The sequence below is a fragment of the Phyllostomus hastatus genome, unplaced genomic scaffold (assembly GCF_019186645.2).
Source record: "Phyllostomus hastatus isolate PE091 unplaced genomic scaffold, TTU_PhHast_1.1 phas_contig_38, whole genome shotgun sequence".
Lineage (NCBI taxonomy): Eukaryota > Metazoa > Chordata > Mammalia > Chiroptera > Phyllostomidae > Phyllostomus > Phyllostomus hastatus.
In genome coordinates, this window is record NW_025333869.1 from 26,187,413 (window position 1) to 26,213,376 (window position 25,964).

Genomic DNA, 25,964 nt, shown 5'->3' on the forward strand with positions numbered 1-25,964 from the left:
ACCTCCGGAAGAGCAACCTCCAAAAAGTTCAACATAAAACCACTGTATGACCCAGCAATTCCACCTCCAGGTATGTATCCAGGAGAATTAAAAACAGGTTTCCAAACAAATACTTGTATGAGGGGGGACCTCAAAAAACAGAATTTATTTATAAAAAATAGTGTATTTATTCTTACATGTTTAAACTTCAGTCACCTTCCAATTACTCGCCATTTGATGCACTGCACCCATCAGGACGTTTTTCCACTGCTCCAAGCAGTTTTGGAACTTGTCAATTTGGATGCCTTTTAGTGCTTCTGCCGTTTTTTGTTTCACTTCTTCCACACAGGCAAAACCTTTCCCTTTGAGGACTTTCTTCATCTGGGCAAACAAAAAAAACTCACTCAGGGAGAGATGAGGTGAATAAGGAGGGTGAGCATGGAGATCGTGCTGTTTTTGGTCAAAAACTGTTCAACACTCAGCACAGTGTGGGCAGGTGTGCTCACAAACCACCCATTATGAAACAGGCAAACATGTTGAAAGTCTTCCAAAAAATTCACTGAAGCCAAACACAGCCTCTCACAACAATGCCATCTGGTACACTGATACGGATGGGTTCCTAGAACACTCACGTAGTGGGGGAAGCCTGAACTACAAGGGGCCTGCCCTCCAGAAGGTAATTCTGGCATTTTTTGGGGTCCCCCCTCGTACACCCATGTTCATAGTAGCACCATTCACAAAGCCAAGGGTAGAAACAATCCAAAGGTCCACCACTGATAAATGGATAAAATTTGGTGTGTGCATACAATGGATCATTATTCAGTACTCAGCTATAAAAAGTAACAAAGCAAAGCTTGCTACATGCTACGATGTAGATGAACCTTGGAAACACTATTCCAGCTGAAAGAAGCCAGACACAGTAAGTCACACATTGTGTAATTTATTTATATGAAATACCCAGGCCAGGTAAATCCAGAGACCACAGTACAGATGAGTGGTTACCAGGAGCTAGGAAGGAGGGTGGAGCTGGGGGGATCTGGAGTGGCCGCTTAATAGATGATACAGGGTTTCCTTTGGAGGCGATAAAAATGTTTGGATGTTCAACATCACTAATCAAGGAAATACAAATCAAAACTACAAAGTGATATAACCTCCTGCTTGTCATGGCTATTGTCAGGAAAAAAAAAGAGCAAGTGTTGGCAAGTACGTAAAGAAAGTGGAACCCTTACACACTGTCGGCAAGATGGAAAATGGTGCAGCCACCATGAAAAATAGCATGAAAGTTCCTCAAGAAACTTAAAATAGAACTACCACGTGATGCAGCAATCCCACTTCTGGGTATTTATCCACTTTGAAATCGGAAACTCAAAGAGATACTAGTACACCCGCATTCCTTGCAGCACTGTTCACAACGGGCAAGCAGTGGACACTATATATATATATATAGTCACACACACGTATACACACATACACACATATATATACCTATATGTATAAATATATTCCAGCAAAAATAACACCCCTTTTTTATTACAAAATCATAAGCATATAATTCTGTAACATAACAATATCACACTCAAGCACACATATGACATTTTAGGTAAAATGTTCAAATTAAAATTATAAATTATTACACCCATAGTATTATTACCCTGCCAACCACACACAAACAGGCCTTACTTCTGCCGGACCAGGTATATGTATGTAAAAGTAGATTTACGGTTGTGTTTATATATATCACACATATGCCACATTTTCCTTACCCACAGATACACACCCAGTGGAGCATTATTCAGTCTTATGCAAGGAGAGTCTGCAGTATGCTACAACACAGACGAACCCTGGGGACATTATGCCAAGACAGCGATTTGCAACCTTGTTCATCTCACGGTACACGTAAGCTAGTTACTAAAATTCTGTGGCACACCAAAATGTATCTTTTTCTGATCTGACAAAAACATTGGTGTAATTTTGATTCATTCACACAGGATGGCTACTGTGTTGGCTGTTGTCATTTTTTTATTTGATAAAAGCTAAGGAAAAAGAGGTCAGTGCCCCTGACTAAACAACCGGGTACTGCATGTTGTAGAAATTCTTGCAGCGCACCTGCGTGCCGAGGAACACCACTTGGAAATCACTGCAGTACGTGAAATAAGCCAGTCACGGAAAGACAAACACTGCAAGATGCCATTTATATGAGAAATCTAAAGTAGTCAAATTTGTACAGACACAAAGGACGGAGAGGTGGCTGCCAGGGCGGGCGGGGGAGGGGGGCGGTTGGGGGCGAGCACATGATTGCTGCTAATCAGAGGGAATGAAGCGTCAGTCGAAGACGAGTGGGCTCTGGAGACGTGCTGGGCAGCGCTGTCCCTGTGGGCAAGTCAAGGGCTGTGCCCTTTAAAAATGTGTCAGGAAGGTAGATCTCAGGGTAAGTGTTCTTACCACAACAAAGTTTTTTAATGTTTTGGAATTAGCCAGAGGTGATGGCTGGCTGCCCAATATCGTGAGTGTACCGATTACCACTGAACCGCACACTTTAAAAGAGTTCGTTTTTACGTTCTGTGAGTTCACCTCGATGTAAAGGAAAAGGGAAGGAGGGCACCGCCTGGGCCATCTGCGCGCTGCGCTGCCTGCGGGTTGGGGCTCGGGTCCTGTGTCCACCACCCAGGTCCCTCTCCGCTCAGGCCAGATGACATCACTGCACACAGCACAAAGGTCGTGGTTCGAGTGGAAGAGGGGGCGGGGCAGAGAACTGAGCCACCGAGAGAGCCCGTGCAGCCCGGATGCACCCAGTTCAAGGCTCAGCCTCTTAGCCGTCGGGACCATGTTCACGTCAGGACCCTCGGTGTGAACTGGCAAAGCCCGTCTCTGTTTGTGCCAAAGTCCTGGTTCCCACAAGAAGTGGTTCACGGTCTCCCCCACACAGAACCAGTCACGCCACTGTTCCACCCTCATCTTCCATCACACGAGCCAGCTCGCCAGGTGCCAAGTGGCGCCCTAATGAAGCAGACATTTGGGGTTACACGCTGCAGTTTGGGCTCAAGTGAGAGATGTCAGAATTAGCCCGGACTGTCCAGCCAGCCCAGTACTGTCAGCGTCACCCTGCACAGCAGGGTCACGCAACAGGCACAGGGAGAGAGGGGCCCGGGAGCACCACTCCTGCTGTCCACCCAACACTGGCAGTGTCGCTGCCAGTCACACCCTCCCAGTAAACTAACATTATTCATTTGAAATGGGTGGTCTCCCTGGTTTTATCAATAGTTCATGTTTATTTTACGGTTACATAAAAACAATGTAAATCCAAGACACTGTATCCAGTTTATATTTGTGCACATTTAACTTATATTCCAATAAGAAAACTTAAATGAGGCTTGGGAGACAGCGAGTGGAGAGTGGGCTGGGGGCGGGGAGTGACAGCTGAGGGGACAGGTTATCTTTTTGGGTCGACGACAGTGCCGTGAAATTAGACTGTGGTGACAGATGCACGCTCTGAGCCTCCTGATAGCTACTGAACTTCTGCTTTACATGGCATGTGAATTCTAGCTCAATAAATCCATTTTTAGAAGGGGGGGGTGACATATTACTCAGGTTTGAGTAGCACTAAGCCAGAGAAATCACAGAAGACACACCCACCTATTGACGGTTTCTCTCCCAGGCCCACCCACCCCCTCCGCCCCTCACACCACCCCCGAGGGCTCGGAGCAGGAGGCTAAGGTGACACCCCAAGTCCTGAGACAAGGCTGTCCCGGGCGGGCGGGGGCCGCCCTGGAACTCCTGGACTCACTCCGTACAGCCGTAGTAAGACACCACTTTGAATTGTTAAACTAAGAACATCTTAAAAGGATGAAAATCACCAGTGTCAGTAAGTGTGCAGGAATTGTGAACCATTTACACACGGTGGCCATGTCGAAGACAGGAGCACAAGTATGGAGTCAGAGTCTCCATGACCCAGTTGCTGGGGTCAGGGTCGGGCCAGGGGTGTGCAAATCTGAGCACCGCCAACCCTTTCCTCAGGGGGCTGGTGACACCCCCTGCACACACACCAGGCACAGCCTGCCTCTCGAGACAGGGTCCCATCAGGAGGACCCCAAGCGATTTCCCAGGTCTGCCTCCACGAGAGCCAGCGCCACTGTGGCCAGAAGAGAGGCCTTAGGGTCTGCCCTACGTCACCCCACCCAATCACCCTCTCCCCAGGCCTGCTCCCTCCAGAGACACTTCACGGAGACAGGAAGAGGAAGCCCCAGCTTCTGGCTGCTGGCTGCTGGCTGCTGGGCGGGAGACAGTGGCAGAGTATACGTCCACTCGCACACCAACCTGTCTGCCCGCACAACGGGATGACCCCTTTCACTCCTGTGCCTGCCTCCTCCAGAAGCCTGCTTTGAACTGGCACCTCCAAGGAGGCTTCGTCCTGTCTCCCAGAAGACTCACCTGGCGCCAGCTCAGAGCGGGGGGGACGGACCCCCCTCCCCCAGCCCTCAGCTCAGGGGGATGGTTCCCAGGAAACGCGCTCAGAACTCCAGTGGCAGTGGTGGGGGCCCATGGCTAAGTGCAAAAGTGGGTCCCAGAGCCATGGCCCGAGTGTGATCCCATTGATGCGCCCGAACTAAAAACTACACCAGTCACACAGAGGCACAGGAAAGACTGCGGGCTTTTCAGTAAGTGCTGGCAGTGTGAGCCCCTGGCGAAGAGAGAGGGAAGGAGGAGGAAAGGGGGCTTTTTACATCTTATTCTCAGTGAAGCTACGGCTTGAATCTTTCCTAAAGGTAACTGAGGCACATGGTTCTTAATTGAAAACACTTTCAAAAGCAGGGTGGGCCCAGGCCAGCTGGCTCACTCGGCTGGGTGCTACCCCGCAAAGTGACAGGTCACCAGCTGGCTTCCCCGTCGGGGCACCTGCCTGGGCTGCGGGCTTGGTCTCTGGGCAGGACGCAAACAAGACGCAACCCGTCGATGTCTCCCTCTCACTTGGGTATTTCTCTCCCTCTCTTTTCACTTCTCTCTCCACCCCCCCCCCCAAAAAAAACAAGGACATTCTTTTTTCTAAAGCAGGGCAGGTGTCCGTCAGCTGGGAACTGGGTAAGCAGCTCCCCTGCACATGGGAACACCACGCACACGGCAGTGAGAAGGAACGCACCGTGCACACGTCTCAAGGTGTCGTGTGGAGCAAAGAAGCCGCACATAAAGTACTGCCTGCGAGTCCGTTTATGTGAACCCTAGGAAACACAAACCACGGTGACGGGAAGAAAATAAGGGGGCCCGGCACCAGGGTGGGAGTGGCGACCGACCCGGCAAACCGTGAGGAACATCTTGGCGACGGGAGTGTTCTCAGGCTTGGCCGAGGCGGTGGCTACACATCCCCGGCACGCAGCAACGCCCACCCAGCTCCATTCTCAGAACGGGCGGACTTTACGGTACAGAAACCTCAACACAGAAATGTGCGGTCAGGTGGAGGAGGGAGTGGGCGTGACTGCTCAGTGGGTGCGGGCTTTCCTTCGGGGTAAGGAGACGTGTTAGAAATCGGGAGAGGCCGTGGTCACGCAGCCTTGTAAATGTACTCACTGCCACGGAAGTGTACACTTGGAAATGGTTAATTTTATGTCAAATGAAAGTCATCTCAATTTTTAAAAATGTTAAAGGCAGACAAGGAAAAATTATGACACCCGTTTTGCAGACGAGAAAGTGCCCTCAGAGGAAGCAGTCACTGCCAGCCCAGACCCACCTGCCTGCACCTCAGCCTGGTCTGGAGCTCAGGAGGGGAGAGGCCTGCCCTGCACCTCCCCCAAGGGCTCTGCAGCTGGGTCCAGGCCCCAGAGAGGGTCCTTGTCTCTGCGGCATTTGGAAACCAGAGCTTCCCAACAGGTCTTGGAGTGAGCCAGCAGAGCGGCACGTGCGGGAGACTCCCAAAGTTCATGCGCTCCGTCGGCAGACAGGGCCGCATGGGGGGCAGGGAGTGAACCCCCACTAAGGAGGTGGTCAAACTAAGGCTAAAGCACCACCGGGCGAGGATGCGTGTCAGGGGGGCCCCATCAGATCCAGGCTGGGGGAGCTCTTCTAGGCCCTGCCAACAGGGCCCTGGGGCTCTCCCAGAGGGCTGCTCCCGGAGAGTTAAGAGGTCAGCACCAACCTCAGGGACCCAGGAGGAAGGACTCAGTAACCACAGGGCAGCGGTCAAAGGGGACATAGCCACCAGCCACTTTGTGACCAGCAGGAGAGGGGTTAACTCTCTCATGGGGTCTACAATTCCAGGAAAAGGAAAAGGGCAGCAGAAATTCCCTCTGTGCTTTTTAAACAGAATCTTCAAAACACACAAGCACTCCTGTCCTCCACCCTGGGGTGGCGGGAGAGGCCGCACACCTGCAGACAGGCAGGCCTCTGGGGCTCAGCGGGCTACAGAGGCTGGCACTGTCCAAGGTCATCTGAGGGCAGCCACCTCTCCTCCCAGCCCCAAACTGACCCAGCCTCGTGGGGGTGGGCGAGGGCGGGGAAACCCAGTGGTAGATCCGCAGCCCTCCCAGCACCACGCCCACGCCCTCCCCTCCCGGAATTTCTGAAAGCCCTAGCTCCCTGGGAGTCTGCAGGGTCATCAGGGACACACCCAGTTCTCAGATTCACCCCACTGCCTGTCGTGGTCACGTAGGTAACCCCAGATGACCCAGGTCTCCCTCGTAGAGCTCCCCAGCCCAAACAAACAGGGGTACGCCCTCAGAGCTAAAGCCAGTACACATATCAGTTACAGGAAATATATAAAATAATTTCTGAAGTCCAGAAATTCCACTATTAGACATTCACTCCTTAGGAAAGCCCAAGGAGTTTTCAAAGGCTTCAACTCATTGAAAGAAAGGGGAGAAGGATTTATTAACCCATGGGTATCTTGACTAAGAGCAAAACTAGGCATGTTGATCTTGGGGTAGGGGCAGTCTGGGGCCCCAGCTCAAAAATGAGGGGCCCTCGGAAGGGCTGACAGCATTTATAAGTGGGCAGGGGGAAACCTGAAGAATCGGGGACAGAGAATGTGAGTCCTAAAAGGAAAGTGGGGGGAATTCTGGGGGGCCTCCAGCCTGTGTCCTAACCCGGAAGCTCAGATCCCAGAGTGGGAGGGACAGAAGGTCCCAACACGCAGGGTCTTTCCTAACAGGCCTGGAGTGCTGAGGGGTCACCCCCTCCCCAGACCCACGGACCTGTTCGTGCCCCCCATGCATGCCAAGCTGTGTCACACCTCTGCACGGGATTCTCCTTCTGCTAGGGAAGCCTTCCCTCAACTTGCAAACTCTTGGCCACCCTTCGAAGGCCACCTGAAGCATCACCCTGCCCCCAGGCGAGCCATTCCCTCCCTCCACCTCCACCCACAGCCAGCACGGAACCCGGGAAGGTACCAGTGGGGGATGGTATGATGTACATACCTGCCTCTCTCACCTGGCAGGGCTGGAGTGTCACTCACCTCCCGCCCCCCACACCGAGTACTGAACCCCAGGCCAGGAACCCGAATCAGAAGGCATCCCGGTACCTTCCCCCCACTAGGCACTGTGCAAGCACCCTGGTCTCTGGCCTCACAGGTCTCTCCCTCCCTCCGCTGAGAGAATGGTGGTAACAGAGGCCCCTAAAGTTTATTGAGCATTTACTATGAGCCACACTCTAACAAGCGCTCTCCATGCACTACCTCCTTTCATCCTTTGGACATTCTTGTAAGAGAATTACTATCATTAACCCCATTACATAAGGGAATCAGGCCCAGAGAGGGTAAGTGAGTTGCCCAGGGGCACACAGCCAGTGAAAGAGCTAAAATCTGGCCCCTACTGGTATGGTTCCAGATCCATCATGGAGGCAAGATGATCAGGGGGCAGTTGTCAGGACAAGCTCTGAGTGGAAGAGGAAAATTCTCTCTCCTCAGGTCCCAGTGAAGACCTAGGATGTGCAGCAAGGCCTTCTTCCTCCCAGACCGGGCCCATCCCCATTCCGAGTGCCAGTTACAGGAAACACAGAAGGCCCATCTGCAAGCTCCCTCCCTGGCCCCGGACCAGGGAGGTGCACGGCTGCCCACTGGGAGGCAGAGCCATGACTTGGGGCTATTCTTAGCAAACCACTGGCTCCCCTCCCAGAGGCCCAGAAGGCAGCAGGCCCAAGCTTCCAGATGCCCTGCCTGCCATTTCCTGACCCTGTGTGGCAGTCCCACAGAGCTGAGGGGCGGCTGGTGGGCCGGGGTGAGGACAAAGCCCTCCAGCTCTCACACTTCCCAGGGCCAGCCACCCGGCTGCTGGAGCAGCTCCGGAGAGCCCTGGCCACAGGCTCACGATCGAAGTCCCACTGACCGAGTGTTCACTCTGTGGCAGGGCCAGACCGCACACTCTCCATGAGTTTTCCAGCATTTCACCCTCACAACACCCCCAAGGGACAGGGGTTAATGGCCCCATTTTTTAAATGAGGAGTTTCATTTTAAGTGGGTGAGTTAAGGCATTAAGTAATTTCTCCAGCTTCACACAGTGAGTTGATGTCAAGCTGCATCTAGATTCTGGCTCCCAGCCTCCAGGGCAAGCAGAGGAGAGGCAACTTTAGCCAAAGGAAAGGGGCCCCTTTGGGGCCCAAGCCAAGGGTAACAGAGAAGGCAGTCCACACCAGAGAACAAAGGTTTCATCAAAGATCCCACAGCAAGGCCACTCTCTCTACCCCCAGGGATGGGTCCTTCCCTGCCCGACAGCCTCAGGCTTGGGCTCAGAAGGAGAGTCCCCCCGCCAGATTGCTCCCCTACCCAGGACACACAGCCGCACTTCAGGAAACTTCTGGAGACTCAGGGAAGATGAGACTCAAAGGTCCAGGGAGCCCCTGCTTGTGCTTCCGACATGCAGCCAGCCCTGCTCCTAGGGACTGAGGAGGTCGAATGACTCTCAGGGCAACACAGAGACTACTGACCCCCGGGGGTCTTCGAACCCCAGAGCAGGGTCTACAAAGGAAGCCGCACCTCGGAGCACCCGCACTATCCCCCAAACACGGCCACTCCCAGGCACTGCCGCCACTCCACTCGGCGTCACCGGGTGACTGAGCAGCACACAGCTCAGACCACGCCTCAGTGCCCACCTCGGTGCGTGTCCTGGCCCCTCGACCAGGTGGCTCAGCAGGTGCATGTGTCTGTGTCCCCAGGGAGCCCACAGCCAAGTCCAGGTCTGCCACTTCCATATGACTCCGTGTTTTGTGCCCGAGAATGTCGGCTCACGTCCACATCAGAAGCTCCCGTGTCTGCCCACTTACACGTCGGCCTCTCACGTGGGGAGGTGCACGTCCCCGTGAAGGTGCAGACCTGTCTACACAGCGTCTGTGCCCGTGTGCGGCCCCTGTCCCCGTGTTCACCGAGTCCACCCCACGCACACACGCACGCCTCCCCCACCTCCGTTGTCTTTCCGTCTGGCCTCATCATGTCTCCATCCAGTGTCTGCCTCCATCCAGCACTAGGAACCTGAGTGCGTGCACCTCTCTGAGCACACAGCATTCCCCACCTGTACCAAGGCGGCCCTGTGTGTGCCACCTGTTTGGAAGTGGATGGGTGCGTTGACCCAAGTGCTCACGGCACTGCCCAAGGGCTGCAGGGTGAGCTGGGCAACTCCTACTCCCAGGACAGCACCCAAGGCTATGGTGCGAGCACACTGCCACCTCCGCAAAGTGCTCCAGAAAAGCAGAAATCTGCCTGGGATGTTGGGGGAGGGACAGAGCCCCAGACACAACAGAAACCTCAGACATGAGGTCAGTGCTGCCCCAGGTACCTCCCACCTCAAGCCCGCCCTGCCCAGCCCACCAGCCTCCAACGCCCCCACTCCGCCACCAATGGCCAGAGAATGGGAGAGTGCCTGTCTTTGCTCACAGGAAACTGTCTGGTCCAGGGCCTCCTCCAGCTCCCAACCTCATCCCCAGCCACCAGCAATAGAGGTTCTTCAGAAAGGAAGTGAGGACTTCCTCCCTGCTGGCCTCTGAACCTCCAATAAGGCTGGATCTAGACCCCAAACCTCAGGGGCCCCAGGGCAGCTGGGAGAGTCCAATGCTCAGCCTGACCCCAGAAATCAAATGGGTTTCTTCAGAAATCTACCAGCAGGAAAAAAACACATGGATCGGGACTGGGGGCACATATATGAAGAATTTCCTGAGCTCTCCTGCTGCTCCCTGTCCCTGGGGGTGGGGGGAGGTCCTCGTTACTAGCAGCATAATTAGAAAGGATGGGTATGGAGCTGAAACATCTTAGGCACAGTTGCATGACTGCATGAGTACTGAACCCCAGCCCCCTCCCCCCCTCCACAACACAGCCTATGTCACTCATTTAGCAACTAATCATGTGCAGCCTCTTGGCATTCCCACTATTATTACTAGACCAGAACTGGTATGGAAACCCCAAATCAGCAAACTTTGTGTGTTTATGTCCTGTCGTCCCCATGGGGCTGAGCCACCAGAGGACAAAGCCCTCCAGCTCCTGCCACCACTGCCATCCTCCCGGGCAGAGCCCAGGGCCCAGCATTTGCAAGGCACCTGGTCACTGGGTCTGGTTGCTCTGCACAAAAGCCAAGGAGTTAGTCGTTGGGCCTCTGGTTGGGAGAGTAAATAATCCCAGAAGCCTGATGAAACCAGGATGCCTTCTTCCGTCTCTGACTCCGCATGAGAGGAGCGCATGTTCCAGCCATCCCTGCGGCTGTAAGTGGGGCCAGCAGGTCTCCCACACACAATACTCTGCTTTCTGACAGACCACTGCCTCTTCAGGAAAAACCTCTTTAGAGGAAAAGGAGGCTCTCCTGGGAGACCCAGGCCTACGTGGCCCAGAATCAAAGCTTGTGCCCACTGGTACCTCTGGGCTTTTTCGCTTCCATAGGCCTCAAGCCCCTTAAATATGAGCCCAGGGGACCCCGAATGTGGATCGTGAAACAGCTTCGCTTCCCCTAGGAAGCCCGGCTAAAGGGCCACCCGCAACCCTAGCCATGAAGAGTGGAAGTCTTGCCAGCCACGTCTGCCGAGATCAAGGAAAACCTCGGGAGAGGGGGTAGCCCAGGGCGCGACAAACAAAATGTCCCAGTATCTGCTCAATGTTTAGTACGCGATGTCCCGCTTCTCTCCCAGGCACTAACCCCGTGTGATTTTGGGTGGGGGCCCGGAACCTCTCCTCTCCCGGGAACCCAGGGAGGCGTTAGCTCCGGGGGCTGGGGAGGGGGTAGTCGCAGCAGCCGGGAGGAGTGGGGGAGCAGAAGACTCCCGGACCTGCCCTACCCTCGCCAGCATCGGTACCTGCCAGCCTGCGGTAGGCGCGCTGCGCGGGGACTGCGGGCGCCGAATCAGGCAGCGGCGGGGCGAGCCCGGCGCGGGCTCCGGCTCGCTCCTCCCAACTTCCCCAGCCCATCCGTGGGCAGAGGTGACTCCGGAGGCGGGCAGGCCGGGCGCTATGAGGCAAGATCACCAGAGCAAGAAGCCCGCGTTCGGCGGTGGTGGGAGCTGCGCGACCCAACCCCAGCGCGCCTCTGTGGTCCCGGCGCCCCGCGCCCCCAATGGCGAGGGGCGGGCCTGGCTGGGCCTCCAATCACCGCTCGCGCCAACGCCCGACCAGCCTGAGCCCCGGCCCCAGCCGAAGAGGGGGCGGGGGGCTCAGATTTAAAGACACACTCACCCAAGCCGCGTCGGGTTAGGCGTCCAGAGCCGCGGCTCCGAGGTCAGAAGGGAATGTCTAGCCCCACCTTCCCCAGCCCCGCTTCCTCCTTTCGTCCGCCCACCCAGCTTCGGGAGGAAAAGTTTGGGGCGGGGGAGACTGCCTGGAAAGCCGGTTCCTCTTCCCTTGTCATTAATTTGGTTCGTTCTGGAAGATACCCAAACCCTACATCCAGCCCTCCTGGCTGAAGAAAGAAGCAAACGCTGCCGGCGCCACACCCCCTGCCAGGCACCAGCTCCCGGGGAGATCCTCGAGCCTGGGCCTCCGTCGCTTCTCTCTGCCTTTTAATGCCAAGCGGGCCGTACTGTCCTGTGCAACCTGATCTAGGCGGTTGCCTTCTCTGGGCCTCAGCCTCCCCAAGTGTCAATGTGCGAGCCCTTAAACAGCAGACTGTCCGCTCAATAGTGGGTTTCTCCCAAGCCCTGAACACCCAGGGAAATGTGCCCCCTTTGCCTCGGAAGCGAAAAGGGACAAGACACTTTGTGAGGAAAGAGGGTCCCTGTGTCTGTACCCCTAGGCTACCATCGGTGACACGCACAATACCAGCTGCTTAAGGGAGCTTGCCGCCCGCATCCAGCGCGGCGCGAGGTTGTCCCTGCGCAGCAGCCCAGCCAGGCCTACCCGACGCCCAGAAGCCCAGGCTCGCCCTTGGCTCGCACGCCCCCGCGGGCATCCTTGTGCGTTCACTCTCTACCGTGGCTTCCTCTCCAGGAGATGGGCTTTGCTGTGGCTGGTGAGTCACTTCCTCTTTCCACTCCACACTCGCGGGGGAAATCCTCATTCCCCACCTGTCACTACCTGCCTCTCCCTAGATCAGGGCTGGAGAGGGAGTGAATGGATCCCAGATCTCCCACAATGCAGGCAGTTCAGGCCTGACCTCTGTCCAAAGTCAAGCCAGAAAGCCCTGCGCTAGGAGAGGGGTGCTGAAGTCCCGCAAAACCCTGTGAGTCCTCAGAATAAAGAGACAAGAGAAATGGCTGTCATTTGTGGTGCTTACCAAGTCTCTGGCACTGAGGTCTCAAGTGCTTCACTTGGATGATTTTATAAGTACTTTTAGTATCCCTATTTTAGTGGACAAGGAAACTTAGTGGGTGAGAAAGACTTGTCCTCACCTCCAGGTTTATCCTGCTCTGCCCAAAGTGCGCCAAGAGGAGAAGAGCAGAGAAAGTCCAGAGAAGCAGGTCTGACCCTCAGAATCAGCCTTTCGGCTCCACTCTGACTGGCTCATGGTTTACTGGCTGCATGGTCTGGGAAAAGTGACATAAGCTCTTTGATCCCCAAGTTCCTCATCCAAAAGATGGCCTGCTCCCCTTCAAAGAGGTGTTGAAGAGCCAGGCAACAAAGGCACGAGACACCCTGGCATAGCATGTGTCACATCGTGGGCCCCATCCTTGGACACCATTCCCTTCCCCCTCCCTCCTCCCACCACAACCCCATCACCTACCCTCCAACTCAGATTTCCCAACGATGACCCGCCATCCTGAGAATGCTACATTCCAGACTAATCCTGCACTGCAGCCAGGACTAAGGGAGGGTGTGCGTAGTACTAGCATGTGCGATCACACACACACACACTATTCCCCTTCCCTCACTGTCTGGCAGATGTTGGAGTATGTGGCTGGCTCTCTCTCCAGACTGAGCTCCTGGAGGACAAAGTTCCACCTCTGGTCCCCTGTATGGTACCTACCACATCATTGTTCATTCATTTGTGTCCACCACACAACAGCTGGTGTTTTTGTTGAATTAAGCAGAAAAGCCCAGGGCAGAGATGTCCCCAGGAGAGCCGACAATCACAGCCCTACTGGCTCTAACAGACAACTTGGGGTTCAGCTTGCAGACCCCAAAATCAGAGGGCTGGGCCACAGTGGGAACCTGGAAAGGCACGAAATCTACTCTGTGCCTGTGTACAGAACCAGACCCCAGCAGCGGTTCAGGGACACGCGCTCTCCGTTAGTGTGTCCTCCCTTCCTCCTGTTCCTCACCGTGCTTTCAGTGAAACTCTTCTTTGGAACCTGAAAGAAAGAAGTAGAGGGCTGGTGTCTTGGAGGCGACTCCAGGACAAGCCCACAGACTGCATCCAGACACAGCGTGCAGCCTCATCAGACCGCCCCCCACTCCCCGCCCCTGAAGCTCTGCCAAGTCCTGCTCAGTGCAGGGAGCCCTGTGTCCCCAGCTGCCTGCTGGCCAAGGGGCCGGGGCTGCCCCCAACAACAAGAAAGGCTTCAGGGCCAGATTTACCCCACTAGGAGCCTGGGGAGGGGAGGAAGCTGAATCCTGAGGGAGAGAAGAAAGAAGGGACACAGAGCCACCCTAGGTATACCCAAGAGAAGGCACTCTCCCCAGCCCCAGGCAGAAGGAGGAATAAGCTGAGCCAACTGTATCTGCCCAGACCATCACAGAAGCTCCTCAAGAGGCCCAGAAGTTCAGGGCAGAAATCCAAAAGTACCTGAGAAAGGATCGATGGTCCCAGAACAGGACTGCCACCCACTCAGCCAGCACCCTACCAGCTCAACTGCCACCCCACATTCCACACGCACAAGCACCCGAGATACCACCTTATTGTCTAAAGAACGCCAGAGCCCCGTGGACAAATGTGTGCTTGTGTATGCACACATATGTGTTTGCGTTGCTCATGTGGGAGCTCACGTGTGCAAAGATGTGCATAAGGAAGTACATGTTTATGCAAGCACCTAATAGATGTCAGTGTGGACATACGAAGGAGCATGCATGGGTATGTATGTGCAGCACGCACACACCAACCCACCGCAGCCCAAACCAGGCTGCTGGGGCACGGAACAGTGCACAACCCCGTGTCTCACACTTCCGGAAGAACTGCTTGCAGCCGTCCACAGCCCCTTCCGCCCAAGCAAGTGAGGTGCTGGTGCTCTTGGGGGAGAACTCCCAAGTTTAGCTCCTGCACAGAAAAACAAGCTGTGGGAACCCCCTAGTTCCTTCATGGTGGTGATCAAGCCCAGAATTATTTCTTGGCAGGCATGAATGCCTCGATGGAAGGCAGAGGAGCTGGGTTTGAACCAGCAAGGATGAGACTTGACAAAGATAAGAAACAGGCCTGCCACTCTTTTCTGCTCCTTGTTTCCCACCAAGCGGGTGCACTGGGCTGGAGGGATGCACAGGGTCAGCACAGGGAGCCGATCTGGCCCAGATGCCCGTGGCTACATCACTGTCAAGAACCCGGCTCACGTAGGCTCTCCAGGGTGGGTGCCATGGAGCCTTCAGTCTTCCCCAGAAGCAGATGATCCCCGAGCCCCAGGCCTGTGTGCCTACTGCCCAAGTCCCAGCCCAGACCCATCTCCGTCTGCCCTGGCTGCCTCAGGGTCCTGCTGTGACCGTCCGCCCTGCAGTCCCACTGCCCAGTCTCTGGGATCCAGGCCCACTCCATGCGCAGTCCAGGGCTTACAGACACTGGCCTCGAGCAGGCTACACCTGCCCCCGACCTCACCTCAGCACCTTTACCACCATGTAACCCCCTCCCCTAAAAGTCATCACGTTTCTCCAAGTCTCATTTTTCTCATTTGTAAAATTATACAAAGAGCAGTTCTGCCTCCTGGGAGTGTCTGGAGGATTAAAGGGGTGCCTGGCACTCGACCAGAGCTCACTGACACAGCAGCTCTTGTCATTGTTACTATCGTTGCCACCTGAGCTCACACACGGACCGGTCCTCAACCTGCCAGGGCAGAGGGGTTCTTTGAAGCTGAGTTCAGGTTCACCTCCTCCAGGCAGTCTTCCTGGCTCACAAGATCTCTGTCTGCCCTTGGGCTCCTTCCGCATCACCTCTGTGCAGCAGTCTTGGACCTGAGCACCCCTGCACGGCACAGAATATATGTTCAATAATTGGATCATAATTAAAAGCAGGATTATTCATTCAATTGGTTGTGCCTTCCAGGACCACGGATGCAATCTCCCACCTCTCAAGTTCACACACTAGGTTTAAACTTTTTTGACCATGACTTGAAGTAAACAATGCATTTTACATCAGATCACCAGCTCCTCAGAGAAATGAATACGTGTGTGATTCACACACACGCACACATGCTTAGCTATACTGTGTGTGATGCATTCTCATACTTTCTAAACTGTCCTATTTATTTTTATTTTTGATTATTGCATTGCACAAAACTGATTTTGCCTGTGACCTGCAGTTTGAAAATGCTGTGCAGAATGATGAGGTCCCTGAGGGCAGGGGGACCTCCCCTCCCATCCCTAGCACCACTCAACACCTGACTCAAGAGTACCCAGGAGATGTGGGAGAAGGATGATTCTGTCTCCAGAACATCCCTCAAGTACTGCAGGGAGAGCGCTCCAGCAAAAGGGAAAATAGGGACAAGGAATCCTGACTCATTCATTCAACAAATCGTTCATTCATTCATTCAGTCAACAAACATTAACAGAGTCCCTTCTATATTTCAAGCCCTGTTCTGGGCCCCAAGCAATAAACGAGGCAGATGAGGTCCTGCTTTCATGGGGCTGACATTTCAGTGGGGAGGGGTGAGGGATATAATAAGCAAGTAATAAACAGAAACAAGGTCATTTCTGAGTGACTCCTGCTATGGAGAAGATAACACAACAGAATGGTGTAGAGCAGTGTACCGGTGGGGCTGCTTTAGAAATGACAGAGGTCTCTGAGCCTCAGCTAACTCGGGGCAACAATGGCATTGACCTGAGCAGGTGCTTATGGGGTTACCTGCAACAATGAATTTAAAGCAGCACCCTTTATTGTCATCGTTAACAGATAAACAACTATGGTTGAAGATAGGCTGTGGTAAGTCTCACAAAGCAGGAGATAGTGCTGAGGTCCTGAGGATGGTGAGGGGACAGTGCCAACTCCAGGACAAGCCCAGAAGCCAGACAAGGATGGACTTATCCCTGTGCCCGGGTTCCTGGCCTGTCCTCCCACTTCTGCCCCAGCTCCCTACTCCCACTCCACCCCACAGCTCAGCCCAGCCCAGTTTGAGGTGCCCTCTCTTTAAAACCTAGGGCACTGAGGAGTTAGTGAACTGCTAGTGAGTGTCCCAGACCACCCAGGGCAAATGCCCCCACACCCAGCAGCCTTCACCACCCACCCCAGCCCATGCTTCGGTGGACTCCCACTGAGGAGACCAGGCCTGCCCAGGCACATGGTACTGAATCTCAGCTAGACAGCAGAGGGCAGAGCTCTGAAGCCCAGCCCTGAGGAAATGCTGAGAGCTCTGAGCCTGTCCAGCTGGAGCAGAAAAGGGTCAAGGGCGGGACACTGTCCTCTGGTCCAGGCAGGGCTGTCGGGGAGAGAGCCAGCACCCCTGTTTCAGGGAGAGCCGCTTAAACAGCTGAGCTCCCTGGGGCATTTTTTAAGCACCTACTGTGTTCCCTGCCCTAGGTGCTCACAGACCTGTGGCAGAGACAGACTAAGCTGAGAGCTTCAGGTTGATGTGTTTCCTGGTGGGGAGGTGAGACCAGGGCCCTGGAAGTGGGGGGGACTCAACTCGACCTCCCAGGTCAGCTCAGGGTGAACATGGACATCCTTCGGGGGCACTGCTCCCTTGGCATCGACAGACATGAGTTTTCATTCACTTCTGCCTCTTAGAAGCTGCATGACCTCAGACAAGCCTCTGAGCCTCTGTTTCCACACCTATAAAATGGGAATAGCCCTACCTACCTTGACAGAATTTTGAGAGTAAGTGAATGAATACATTTAAAACTCTTAACAAACAGCTGTTGGATAGGATGCTCAGCACACAGTAGTAGCTGTGACTCCATCATCACTAGAGACCCCTCTGAGGTTTCGTCCCGCTGCCCTCCCCTCCCCTGCTCCAAGCCAGCGCTTTCCCGGTGCTCCCGGAACAGGCAGGGAATCCCCTGCCCCCACTGCTATCGGAAAGGAGCTCCCAGTGGCCTTCTGCTGGGTCTCACTGCACAATCCCAGGCCCCGGACGCTGGAAAGAATGGGGTGTGGGGAGGGAGGGGTTTGGAGGGGTTCTGCCAAACCCTGCAGCAGGGAGACCATCCATCCCTGAATAAACAGGCTGTCATCCCTCTCCCTCCCACCCTCGCTCCTTTAAATAATCTAGATCTGTTGCCCAGTGGTCTCCAAGCAACACCACTCAGGCTCCCAAGGATGTCTCATTCTGACGGGGCCTTTCATGAAGATACTGCAGGGGAGGTAGGGGCAGGACAGGGGGGTCAAGGGAGCTACAGAGGCCTGACTCGGCTGCTCCCCAGGGCCTTCCTGTGGCAACCTCCTGGTCCCCAGGAACAGAGCTCCGGGGCGGACCTTCCCCCAGCCCGTGGGCACGTGGCAGTGCTTGATGACCAGAAACATTCCAGGAGAGGCTGAGGCCCCCCGGATTTACAGAGAAGGTCCCAGACTCCATGAAGCTTGGAACACGAGGCAGCCAAGTGCCTTGGAAAGATCACTGGCCCAGGCTCAGCCTCCTGAGCTCTAGTCTGGATGTCGACATTCACTGCCCAGCCAAGTCACCCACCCTCTCTGGACCTCAAAGTACCTTGGTGCCAAAAGATAGCTTCGGAGAGGGGTGGGAAAGGGACACTCTGGCACTCTTTGACAGTATCCATCCAAATGGCAAATGCACAGACTATTGGCCTCAGCAATTCCATTTCTAGGAACTTAGCCTAGTCACGTGCTTGCACAGGCACAAACTGGCGACAGCCCAAAATTAGTCACAGTTTTCAATGGAGAAAGATTGGTTCCACAGTGCGATTTACCAGATATAGTTGGTCGCCCTCACAGTTCCTGGCTCAGGGCTCCCAAACCCCCAGGAATTTCCTAAGGGGTGAGAGTGACAGTGGTGTCTCTTGTGATGTTAATGAAGTGACTGTGGTGTGGGGGTGGGTGAGCTGATAGGCACCGACCAGAGGTTAGAGGACTGGAACTTTCAGCACCACCCCCTGATTTCCAGGCAGGGGGGAGGGGCCAGAGGTTGAATCCATGGCCAATGATTGACTTTTTCAATCATGGATAGGTAACGAATCTTCCATAAACCGCCCCCCCCAAAAGGACAGCATTTTATTTCAGAGCTTCTGTGGTGAGGAACCAGAAAGCTTCCACCAAGCCGGGCTCCAAGCTCCAGGATGACAAAAGCTCCTTCATTCTGGATCTTGCCCTCTGTCTCTCTCCATGTGGCTGTTGATTCCTGCGTAAACCAGTGATCCACTGAGAGTAAACGGGGTTTTCCTGACTTCTGTGAGCAGTGCTAGCAAATTAATCGAAACTGAGAGGGCGAGGTGATCATGGGAACCTCTGATTCGTAGCCGGGCAGTCAGAAACACAGGTAACAGTCTGGGCTGGCGACTGGCATCTAACGTGGAGGGACTGAGCCCTTGACCTGTGGACTGTGATTCCCTCTCTGGGCAGAGAGCAGCATGTCAAATGGAGCTGATTCTGAGACACCATCCTGGCACCGAGAGTCCCAGCAAGTCTACACACACACACACACGTACACGCACATGCCAGAAACGGGGCCAGGAACCTGTGCTCTTTTTTCTTTTCAGTTACACTTTGTTTTCAATATTATTTTGTGTTGGTTTTAGGTGGACAGCATAGTGGTTAGACAATCACACACTTTACAGAGTGGCCCCAATACCTCCAGTCCCCCCCAACCCGGCACCATCCATAGTCATTACCATATCCTGACTGTACTCCCTACGCTGTGCTCTACACCCCACAACTGCCCTATAACTGCCGGTCCGCACTCCTCGGTCCCACCCCTTCCTTCATCCGGGCCCCAGACCCTCTCCCCTCTGGCCACCACCAGTCTGCCCTCGGTGTCTGCGTCTGTTACAGTTTTGCCTGCTGGTTTACTTTGTTCTTTAGATTCCACGTAAAAGTGAGATCATATGGCTTTTTTTTTCCTCTGGCCGACTTATTTCACTGAGCTTAATATGCTCTCGGTAAGACTTCGTTCTTTTTTATGGCCAAGTACCACACGTTGTGCACATGCCCGGCAGCTTTTACATCCAGCCGTCATCTCCTGATGGGCCCCCGGGCTGCTCCCATTTCCGGACCACTGTAAATGATGCCGCGGTGAACACAGGGTGTGTGTTTCTCTCGAACGAGCATTTCAGGTTTCTTCAGACAAATACCCAGCAGCTGAATCGCTGGGTCATAAGTCGGATCCATTTTCAGTTTGCTGAGGAGCCCCATACTGCTTTCCAGAGTGGCGGTCCGGTCGGCGTTCCCACCGACGGTGCACACGGACAGACGGGAACCGTGTTCATCTGGAAACAACTGAAAGGTCTGTCGACAGGGAGACAGCAGCCAGACAGGTGACGGCACACCCGGAAACCAGAAACGCCGGGCGCCTGTTTCCAACGCGAGGCAGACGTATCGGGGCTGACGGCAAACGATCTGCGGAGCTGGGCAGGGACAAGGACCGTCAGGGTGGAGTCACCCTGGGGTCCCCAGGGGAATGGATAACACACACGGACTCCAGCCTCGAAAGCCTGCCCAGGGACACCCACCCTCCGAGGGGCACACCAGGAGACGCGGAGGGAGCGTGAAAACACAGCATCCCAAGTGTCAAGTCACAAACAGAGCTGGATCGGCCATGTGCGAGCGACAACGCCACACACAGAAAAATGCCATGGGTTTCAAAAATGAGGGCATGTACATTGTGTGAAAGTGTTTATCAAACACTCCTCTATGGTGTCTATGAGAAAAAGAAATAAGATGAAGGGAAAACAAAACAAAGAGAAAAACGTGACAGAAGTCCTCACATACGATGATGATGATGATGATATGCTACGGATTAAGGAAAATTACTCACTCAGCTCTGCAGCTGAAGAAAGAAGGAGGGAGGGAGAGAAGGGGCCAGGAGAGGAGATCGCAGGATGGAGTGTCTAACACTCCAGCACTTTAGAGGCCGTATAAGTGGCATGTGTGTATCACACACACACACACACACACACACACACACACACACACACACACTGAATGTCTCTGAACGGTGGGGAAGGAACCAGGAACTTCAGTTGCCCCTGGGGAACTGGGTGGGTGGGGCTCAGGCAGAAGGGAAACGTTTCACTGTATACCTTCTTGTGCGTTTGAATTTTGCTCCACATGGATCTGCTGTTTTTTTAATAATTAAAAAATTGATCTCACAGGCTGTATACGCACAGCCAGTCTCTAGAAGGCCATGCGTGGAAGGCACCAGGAGGAGGGCCAGAGGGCGGGAAGCAAGCTTGCCTCCCGCTCACGAACCTGCCGTGCAGCTGGGTTTTTTACCCTGTGCCTCTATGACCTGTTCTAATAATCCACTTTTCATTTTTATTTTGAACATTTTATATATGCACAAAGGCAGAGGACGGTATCGTTGCTTCTATATACCCACCATCCACATAAGGCCATTATCAAGGTTCTGCCACGCACGTTTCACGTCCATTATCTTTTTTTCTTCTGGTTTTCTTGCTGGAGCGTTTCAAAGCAACCCCCGGGCCTCACACCAGTTCACCCCTACCCACACCAGACTGTGACAGACATAATAAAGGCGGTTTGCAGAAACAAAGTCTGGAGACCAGTCCATGTACCCCACCAGGCCTGGCGGGACACTCTGCACAACACCCTCAAGGGGCTCTGCCTGAGGGTTGGCTGCTGCCACAGGGGCGATGACTCAGCGCCAGGATCCCTGTGTGGACTCCCTGGGTCCTCTCCCCAAAGCTTCTGTACCCAGTCTGTCCTCAGGCGCCTCTAGCCTACTCCGCCCCCACTTTTGCCGGAGCCCAGGGGTTCCTGATGATCTATAGGATAAAATTCTCTTTGCAAGTTGAAACATAGCTGCAACTCTTCTACCTAGACAGGAGAAGATTCTGGAAGCATTATTTACAATTACCAAGGTATGAACGCAACCCAAGTGTCCATCAGTACATAAGTGGATAAAACAACTATGGGACCTTTACACAATAGAATACTACTCAACCATAAAAAAGAAGAAAATTTTACCCTTTGTGACAGTAAGGATGGACCTGGAGAACATTATGCTAAGTGAAATAAGCCAGTCAGAGAAAGACAAATCCCATATGATTTGACTCATATGTGGAATCTAATGAACAAACTGAACTAACAAGCAAAGTAGAGACAGACTCATAGATGGAGAGCAGGATGGCAGCTGGGTGGGGGAGGTTAGGGGGTAGAGGGACTGAGCAAAAAGTCAGAAGGACTCATGGATATGGGCAGCAGTGTGGGGACTTCAGGAGGAGGGGTATGTAAGGGGACTAAATGATAATAGAAAAATGCAATAAAAATACTTAAATGCTGTGCAAAAAACATCCTCAAGGAGTGGTAGTCCTTTCCTCTGCTTGATTGCTCCCAGAGATGAGGAATTCACTATCTGATCCATCTCTGTCTTTGTCCTAATGGGCTAGAGCTAGGCTTCCCGCCCCTAGGCACCACCTCACTGTCTTTGCTATCTTGGAAGCACCCAGCAGAGGGCAGAACCAGGGAAAGAGCCCAGCCCATTAGAGTCCATTTCTCTCCAAAATACACTCAGAAGCATAAAGGCACACCATGCACATTCACATAAACTGGAGGTCACTGAGTCTCTGCTGGTTTGGAAGTCCTCTCAAGACACTCCCACCCCCATCCAGGCCACCTGAGACAGACATTCTCTGTCATGGCCATCAGACGTACACCCTGGGCCAGAGCTGGGCATTTGCTCCCTGGCCTGCCTGTGTGTGCATTTGAATCCCCAGCAGGAAGGGCCCAGCTGCAGATCCCCAGGCTCTGCTCCAGCTCTGTTAGGCCAGAAGCTCCAGGGCTGGAGCCCGGGGAAGCCCTCTGGGTGGCTCTAAAGCGGCTGTCAAGTGCCTGGTGTTCAGGAACCACTGGGTCAAGTGACTCTGAAGTCCTCTTCCAACTGCAGTGGGCCAGCTCAACTCAGCCACCTGCCCCGTACCAAGGCTATCACCCGCTCCCACCCACAGCTCGAAGGGCAATGCTCCCACCTGAGGATGGCAGGGAACCAGACGGTGCCACCTGCTGTTGAGAGCACGCTGGCCAAGTACGGGAGAGGCACATGCGGCCCTCAAGTTCAGTGTGCTTTCTGAGGCCAGAGGCAGTGGACTCAGAGGTGGTACCTTGCCCCCTCCCCTCCACAGTCTTCCTCCTCCAAGGAAGAAGAGACACTGAGTGTTTACTCTGCCGTAGTCCATGCGAATTAACTCACTGAAGCCTCAAGCCCACCCAGGAGGCAGGAAGCAGCTTGTCTTCCTTCAGCAGATGAGGAAACTGAGGCTCAGGGGGATGGACCAGCCGGCCCCAGGGCACACAGCTAGCAGGAGGCAGAGCTGGGAGTCACACCAGGCACCCTGACATCAAAGCCCACCTTTCTTGCTCTGGTGGGGTAGCTCAGTTGGTTAGAGTGTTGTCCTGATACACCAAGGTTGTGGGTTTGATCCCCGGTCAGGGCACATACAGAAAGCAACCAAAGAATGCATAAATAAAAGAACAACAAATCAATGTTCCTCTCTCTCAAATCAATAATAAGTAAATAAAAATTTTAAGAGCCCGCTTTTCTCACCCTGACCAGTGTGGCTCAATTGGTTGGGCATTGTCTCACAAAGTGAAGGGTCACCGGTTTAATTCCTAGTCATTGTACACACCTGGGTTGCAGGGCTGGTCCCTGGTTAGGGTGTGTGAGAGGGGCAAATGAACAATGTTTCCCCCTCTCTCGCCCTTCCTTTCTCTCTCTCTAAAAATAAATAATTTTTTAATAAAGCTCACCTTTCTTCACCCTCAACATTTGGCTGCACCCCCCTGTGCCAGCAACCAAACAAAAGATCTGATGCCCCTCTGGCCTTACCATTGCTCCCCAAAAATGAGGGCGGTAAGGGTGTGCTCAGAATTGCCAAACGCCCCATCGGTGCATGTGGCACGTCACACCACGTGCTGGTTCCAATGTTCTGGCAGCGGACTCCAAGGCAAAGTTGGCAGAGCCAGATGTTTATTGGTGAAATGCCTGTGAGAGGCGGGGCAGGGCTGAGTGGGGAGAGCCTTCACACCGAGTTGCAGGTCTGACGCCTGTGAAAGGGTGGGGGAAGCAAGGGGCTTGGAAGGAAGAGCCCTGGACCCGGTGTGGCCTTGAGAATGTCTTAGCCTGGCTGATGGGACACCCGAGCAAAGACTGCTCATTAGAGGAGTCCTGCATTTGGCAAGTGGGGCCTGGCTCTAGCACCCCCACTGGCCTGCCTCCAGGCCCCCCACTGGACTCAGCCACTGGCCAGGATTGGCCCAGGGAGGTGGTGAATGCAGCAGTGGTTCCTGAAGGTGAGGCAGCTGGGGACAGTCAGCTAACTGCATCCTGTAGCAAGTTCTCTGGAAGGGAGCTCAAAGCAGCAACTCTGAAGGCTGACCCCCACCCCCCGCCCCAACGCCACCACCGGCAGGATTCCTTGGCTTGCTGGCCCCTCTGTCACTAAGCAATGAGCTCCTGATGCCAGAGCAATGCACACTGTTCATCTCCGAGCTCCAGCCCAGGGCATAAACTAGGAGCTTAAAAAATGCTTGTGTAATTGGCCAGGCCAACCCTCCAACCACAGCAGGGTAGCAGCTTCCACTCTAAGAGGCAGGTTCGGGCAGAGAAACAAGGACGAAATGCAAGTCCTGAGTACCTACTATATATGTAAAGCTTGAAGCCAAGGTCTGTAACGTGCTTTCTGGAATACAAAGGGCTTTCTCAAAATTATCATGTGGGAAGCAGATGCCCCTGCCCTCCTCCCCGAAGCACTGAGCCTCAGAGATGTGACCTTGCCCGCCCAGGATGGCTGCCCTGACGCCAACCCTACTGTGCTCTGCCTACTACCGAAGGCCCAAGAGCCCCCAGGCAGGGGCTCCTTCTGGAGTAAAGGCAGGGAAGGGAGCTCCGCACCTGGCCCTGGAAAAAGGAAGCTTCCTTAAAAACCTGGCCTGGTGCCCCTGGCCCACCTTCTTCCTGGGAAGACAGTCAGGTAGCCTCTCTAACCAAGTGGGAGCCAAGGACTCAGGCTTTATAAGGGCCGTGAGCAGACGGGTTGGGTGGTCAGAGCTTCCAGCCAGGTTTCCAGAGCCCAAGCCCTAATGTAGGTCCTGCCTTACCAAGTCTGCACTGGGCAGGTCGGGGAACCTCTCTGGGCCCTGGGCCCCTGGGCCTCAGTCTCGTCATCTGTAAAGTGGATGAGTAATGTCTGCCTTGCACGTAAACACAAGGCATTCCGCCTGGACCCCACCTGGTGGGCAGGTAGACAAAGTGCCCATTCAGTGGCAGGTGACAAACTTCAGACAACTTAGGGACGCTGTCAGAATGAGTCCCATGGCTCTCTTTCCATGGGACATCGGGGCTGAAGGGATCTTGGTAAGGATTTAATCAACACCCCACCTCACCCAAGAGGGACTCCCCACAGTACCCCAAAGTACCCTTGTCCTATATATGGAGTATTTTATTTTATTTTATTTTATTTTATTTTTATTTATTGATTTTAGACAGAGACAGAGGAAGAAGGGGGAGAGAGGTGGGTAGAGGGAGAGAGAGACACCGATTTGTTGTTCCACTTATTTATGCGTTCACTGGCTGATTCTTGTACCTGCCCTGACCGGGGATCCATCTCACAATCTTGGTGTATCAGGACGACGCTCTAACCAATTGAGCTACCTGATCAGGGCTATGGGGTGTTTTCTTAGTGCTAGGTAGTGTGTTAGGTTTTATATCCACAGTCTCATTCCGCACTTTTGAAAAGCGTATTTCATCACCGTCCTCATTGCATGAATGAAGAAACTGAGGCACAGACAGGCTGGAGAACTTGCCCCATGCCCCTCAGCCCACTCTGACTCCAGAGCTCTCGTGTTCAGCCTCGAAGCTGCTGCCTAACTTGAATCCTCCAGGGACGGGAGTTAACTTCCCCAGGGAGACTTCCCCGCAGAATGGCCCCGGGTGTTGGGATGTCCTTCCTCCTCCTCACGTGAGCCCGACAACCACACGGGACCACCAGGGCGCATGCGTGTGCCCCTCAGGCCCCAGCTGGTCCTGTCCCCCACCATGGGACCACCAAGGCGCAAGTGTGGGCCTCCTCCTTTCAAATACTGGAGGACAACCGCCTCATGCCCCGCCCCAGACCTCTTCTCTGGCTCCATATCCCTAGGGCTTTCAAAGGCCTGTGGGAACCTCCCTGACGAGAGAGGCCGTAACTCTTATTCTGCCACCAGACACCCTGGGGGGTTCTTTCTCAAGGGGGTCAAGAAGAGCATGAAGCTCTTCTTTCATCACTCAGCACCCCACCTACCCCCCAAGAAGCTGGTCTCTCGGCTCTGACTTCACACCTAGCTGACATCTGACATTTA

The 25,964-nt window shown here is 54.1% G+C and overlaps 1 protein-coding gene across 4 annotated transcripts in view; it reads right to left on the minus strand.

The window, feature by feature from the left end:
* PALD1 (phosphatase domain containing paladin 1) overlaps window positions 1-12,201 on the minus strand; it is a 68,278-nt gene extending 56,077 nt beyond the window's left edge. Inside the window, exon 1 of one of the 4 annotated variants that reach the window (XM_045842278.1) lies at window positions 12,183-12,201. The gene's annotated coding sequence lies outside the window, so the exon portion shown is untranslated. Of the gene's footprint in view, window positions 1-176; window positions 322-11,229; window positions 11,503-11,605; window positions 11,746-12,182 lie in introns of those variants that run through there. The other 3 variants (XM_045842273.1, XM_045842272.1, XM_045842274.1) reach the window with 3 other exon arrangements.
* Window positions 12,202-25,964: the final 13,763 nt, after the last annotated feature.